The sequence below is a fragment of the Theropithecus gelada genome, chromosome 4 (genome assembly GCF_003255815.1).
Source record: "Theropithecus gelada isolate Dixy chromosome 4, Tgel_1.0, whole genome shotgun sequence".
In the NCBI taxonomy this organism is placed as follows: Eukaryota; Metazoa; Chordata; class Mammalia; order Primates; family Cercopithecidae; genus Theropithecus; species Theropithecus gelada.
Window position 1 is genome coordinate 106,099,778 of NC_037671.1, and position 5,629 is coordinate 106,105,406.

At 40.3% G+C, this 5,629-nt stretch overlaps 1 pseudogene; it reads right to left on the bottom strand.

The window, feature by feature from the left end:
- Positions 1–3,517: 3,517 nt before the first annotated feature.
- LOC112623697 lies at positions 3,518–3,787 on the bottom strand (annotated as a pseudogene).
- Positions 3,788–5,629: the final 1,842 nt, after the last annotated feature.

A 5,629-nucleotide genomic window follows, 5' to 3' on the forward strand; every position in this document is an offset into this window, starting at 1 on the left:
CATATGTACTTTACTTTATGCTTTCCATTTGTTATATGCATATTCCCTGAGGGTTTAAAGAAAAATACGGTTATAAAAAGGACGATGGAAAGAGTTATGTGGAATTCCTTGAGTGGACAATTTTAGGAATAAGATGGATTGCCATCTGCCTGAGCCGGTTTAACTGTAATTCTGCCAAAGGCTGGAAATAGACTGGATAACCTCCTGAGACCCTCACAATATTTGAAGTTAGGACTTCAATGAAAACATTCATCCTACTCTTGCTCTTTATCTCTGTTTGAGCTTCAGAGCACACTGGATTTAAACTAAAGTAACATCACAGGCTATACTGATTATTTTGTCTTATCTAAAGTCAGTTGCCTTCAAGTGTTGTCTTAATACACACGAGAAGTTAATAACTTTTTCAACCTGTCACTACTTTCCTTAGCAGCACAAGAAGATAATACAGAATGTGAATTCAATAAATTCCATTTACTCCTCAGTGCTGTGCTGGAACCAAACAATCTCCCATTCACACGATTAAGTCTGAAAAATATTTATATTTTGGCATCAAAAAGAAACATTTGAATTTATATAAAGTTTAAGTATAAAAATATAACTGTGGGCCAGGCGTGGTGGCTCATGCCTGTCATCCCATCACTTTGGGAGGCTAAGGTGGGAGGATCACCTGAGGTCAGGAGTTCGAGACCAGCCTGACCAACATGACAAAACCCCGTCCCTACTAAAAATACGAGAATTAGCTGGGCGTGGTGGCACATGCCTGTAGCCCCAGCTACTCGGGAGGCTGAGGCAGGAGAATCGCTTGAACCCAGGAGGCGGAGGTTGCAGTGAGCTGAGATTGCACCACGGCACTCCAGCCTGGGCAACAGAGAAAGACTCTTTGCAAAAAAACAAAAAACAAAAAAAACAAAACAAACAAATAAGACCTGTATTTACATTTTTTATACTTGGTTTTGTTTTTATTTTTTAAATGGTAGATTTTCAAATTGGAGAGAACATATAATATTGGAGATTAGGCTAGAGATTTCATAAGTTCTAGAATGTATCTTTCAATATTTTAAATGGCCTCATTGGCAATGCAGTTGGCTTTGTAGACCTGGCTGTTATTATAATTATTGTCGCTATAGGGATACATAGGTTTCAAGTTGTCTGGGCTTGGGGTGCACTTATCTATGAGCAATCAAAGCAACATCCAGATGTCAGGTCACCAGACATAGTCCTCAGAGGCCCCTATTAGTGTATTTGCCTTCATATAGGGTGAGATCTACCCACAGGTCATGGGGAAGGGAATCTATTCTCCCCAAGGGTTATCTAATTCTGCCTGTGGGCACTGACTCATAATGCATCTGATATTCTAAACTTAAGGAGTGTCTTCACATTCTATTAAATTTCTCTATTTCAGAGCTGTAACTTAGCTCCAATGTAAAATCCATGTGAGAAAAAGAAACATTTAAGGAAAATGGTATTGTCCTTTCTTGTAGATCATTGGTTCGCAACATTTTTTCCTTACATGCAGCTAACAGAGCGACCATTTCTCATTACACTGCAGTGATTCTCCACCAAAGTCTGAGTGGGAAAGGCAGAAGGGCAAGTCTCTTTCTGCTCTACCCAGAGAGGCTTATCAAAATGGGGGAAGGGTGAACTCTATAAAGCTCTGCAATTTCCAATATATCCTCCTGGCTTGATAGCTTCCATATGTCCTTTCTTCATCCTTTCTCTGCACCAGAAGGCTAACAAGCACCACCAGACTCCCTGTGCCTGCCCTTAGCTTCTAGTTGAATTCAGTCAATGAAAAGTACCAGCAAGAGATCAGAGGGAGTGGGTGGAAAGTTAAAGGTATTTATTTCCTTGGCTCTCTGTGGGGGTACCACAGGCTGGATTCATCTCTTGACTAAAAGTCACTACTCCTGTCCAAGAGCCCTCTCTGCTCAGTCTCTGTCTCCAAGTTCTCTTCTGGTGATGGCATCTTCTCTTTATCCCTTTCAAACCTAGGAGAGTAACAGTATCCCTTGTTACTAGCCCCACAGAACTGCACAATTCCTTATGGTTTCCCTGCATCCTACATATATCTTTGTAAAGAGTCCCTTTATCAACTCAAATTACCTTCTCTTTCCTGCAAGGATCCTCACTAATACAATCTCCACCTCCCATCCCCCTCAAAAAACAAAACAAAACAAAAAAACCTTACTCTGTAAAATCTAAATACTACAATTTAGGCTTTTGTTGAAGAAAAATATATAAATTACCTATATGAATAATATTTATCTATCTTTCAGAAACCGTGGTTAAATATGTGGCTCAATATTTCTTGTATAATTAACTACATGATAGTTTTGAAGTTAAATATTTTTAAAACTTAAAATATTTTATCCCAAGGAACTTATCTCTCTGTTTGCAAATAATGAGAATTCTCTAGTTTATAGCCTATAACCTATGCCATCATAGCTTGACTACTAGGAAGCTTACAGAGAAATTTATACATAAGTCAGGGTAAAACATTAGCTTAGATTTTGCTCTACTTATTTCTCCTTCCTTAGATATAGAATTTAATGTTCTATTTTCATTTTAATGGTCATGTTAAACATGTCTTTAATTCCAACTGTTTTGAAGTTAGAAAGTCCATATGTCACACATAAATGTTTGTTATACTTCTTAATGATTATTCATTGTGTTCCCAGTTATATTGATGTGGAACATTTTTTTTTCCAAGCCAAACTGTATCCAGCTTTATTAAAGATACTTTCCATAAACGATCATGGTATTTCAGGCAGGACATGGGCAGACAATCATTAACAGTATACAACTTTCAAACTCCCTTCTTCAATGGACTACCAAAAATCAGAAAGCCACTATAAAAACCAATGAAGTCTTCATCTGACGCTCTGAACAGGGAACGTTTAGAGTGAGGGTCGACATTTCACATTTAGCATGTTTTTAACAACTTTTCACAAGCCAACCCTGACTTTCAGAAAGTGAAATGAAAATGGCAGAATTTATGTGAAGATCCACCAACTAGAAATGGAACCACTGCCCCTTTTGACAGATGCCATCTCAGCAGCATCACTGGAAAGTCCAGATTGCCTGACACACTGGTAAGCAATGACTGGGGGTCAGGTCCCAACAGATGTCTGGGCTTAAGGGAGTTAAGTCTATGCTGAAAAATAGAAAGGGAGAAGAGGACATAAAAATGAATTTGTTTTTCCATACCACGAGGCTTTTGTGCCAAGAGGCCACGCGTGTCAAAGTCAGGGAATCCCTCCTCCTGGGAGCCAAGAGGAAGTCTCTCAAAACCAGAAGGGAAAGGTGTTGTCCCCACATCAATCCAGCTTCAGAGACATTCTGTTAGTGACATATGCCCCTTCCCCCAAAAACAACAATGAGGTGTTCTGTATGCTAACAATATAGCTTAAAAAAAAAAAGTAAAACAAAATTCTGCATTTTTACAAAACTTGATAAAAAATAGTATTTCAAACTGTACAGTCACCATAAGTACACATTTATCAAAAATCCACACACTTTATTTGTCCTCTCCAAAACCTTCTGCTTTCTGTGCCTGATCTGTTTTGGCATCTCCGTTTTCTGCAGGGTTATTCCTCTCCTTGCCAGCATCAGCTTTTCCCTTTTTCCCTTTGGATACCTTCTCTCCCTTCTTTGCAGGGGCCTTTTCAGGCTTGGGCTCTGGCTTTGGAGGAGCAAGTTTAGCAGACAGCCTCACAGATCTCTGTGGTTCATCCTTCCCTTTGGCTTTATCTCCTTTAGCATCCCCTTCAACCTTTCTCTTGGGCATGCTGGTGGTGACAGTGGCGGGACATAGGCGCTGGACGCAGGATGCAGCGCTGAGCGGGCTTGGTTGGTCCAGGGATCGTTCTAGCCTCTTCTTCTTCCAATGTGGGACTTTTTTTTACACTTGAAAAAAGACTTGGCAATAAGGCTCTTCCTATAAGCAAACACTCTAGTCAAAAATTTTCTTTGAAAAAGAAGTCTAAATCGAAATAAAATAGGCGTGTCAGCCAAACATTTGTATCCACACCTCTGATTAATTGAAGTTTTTGTTTCTTCATTAACCATCTATTTTTAATTTTTTAAAAGCACACTAACTTAAAAAGCTGTTTCTAGGCCAGGTGCAGTGGCTCATGCCTGTAATTCCAGCACTTTGGGAGGCTAAGCCAGGTGGATCATCTGAGGTCAGGAGTTCGAGACCAGGCAGGCCAACATGGTGAAACCCTGTCTCTACTAAAAATACAAAAATAGCCGACCATGATGGTGGCTGCCTGTGAACCCAGCTACTCAGAAAGCTGAGGCACGAGAATCGCTTGAACCTAAGAGGCAGAGTTTGCAGTGAACCAAGATTGCACCACTGCACTCCAGCCTGGGTGACAGAGTGAGACTCTGTCAAAACAAAAAAAAAACAAACAAAAAAAAGCTGTTTATAGTGTCCAAACAATATAAACCTACTACTTTATGGTAGAAACCTAACCTGATGATCATGAAAACTTAATAAGAACTTTCACATTTCCCTTGTTACATTTAAAAATCAGATACAAAAAGTCACCATAAGAGCCTTCTTAATGAAAACATCAATAGTCTCAAACTGATGACTCTTTAACTGTAACACACTCATTCCCTGGAACATCCTCACCCTTGACATTGGGTGGGCATATGGTATATATTCCATAAATGCTTACTGAATTGAGAAAGGAAATTTATATACATGTATTAAGAAGTGTTTTCAGAAAATGCAACCCTAAAAAACCCATCCTTTAAGTGATTTACATTGCATTTCTGATTACACTTTTTTTTTCGTTTTTTGTTTGTTTGTTTTGGTTTTTTTGAGATGTAGTTTCGCTCTTGTTGCCCAGGCTGGAGTGTAATGGTGCAATCTCAGCTCACCACAACCTCCAACTCCCAGGTTCAAGAGATCCTTCTGCCTCAGCCTCCCGAGTAGCTGGGATTACAGGTGTGCGCCATGATGCCCAGCTAATTTTGTATTTTTAGTAGAGACAGCGTTTCTCCATGTTGGTCAGGCTGTTCTTGAACTCCCGACCTCATATGATCCACCCACTTCGGCCTCCCAAAGTGCTGGGATTACAGGCGTGAGCCACCGGGTCCGGCCTCTTCCACTTTTCTTGTTTCAGCACAGCCGTTGAATTTCCCTCCTCCCATCTGAGAGCATGTGTTCCTGTTTCTTTAGTTGCTTCATAGGGCCTTTACCATTCCTTCTCCTACTTGTAATAGAGCTAACAATTGAGCTAGTTTGGCCAGGCACAGTGGCTCATGCCTGTAATCCCAACACTTTGGGAGGCCAAGGCAGGCAGATCACTTGAGGTCAGGAGTTCGAGACCAGCCTGGCCAACATGGTGAAACCCCATCTCCACTAAAAATACAAAAATTGGCAGATGTGATGGTGCGTGCCTGTAGTCCCAGCTACTCAGGAGGCTGAGGCAGGAGAATTGCTTGAACCTGAGAGGCAGAGGATGTCGTGAGCTGAGATTGTGCCGAGCACTCCAGCCTGGGTGACAGAGCAAGACTTTGAGACTTCAGCCCAAAAAAAAAAAAAAAAAAAAAAAAAAAAAAAAAAAAAGAAATAAAAAAAAAAAAAAAAATACAAAAAAAGGAATGATGAGGCCCC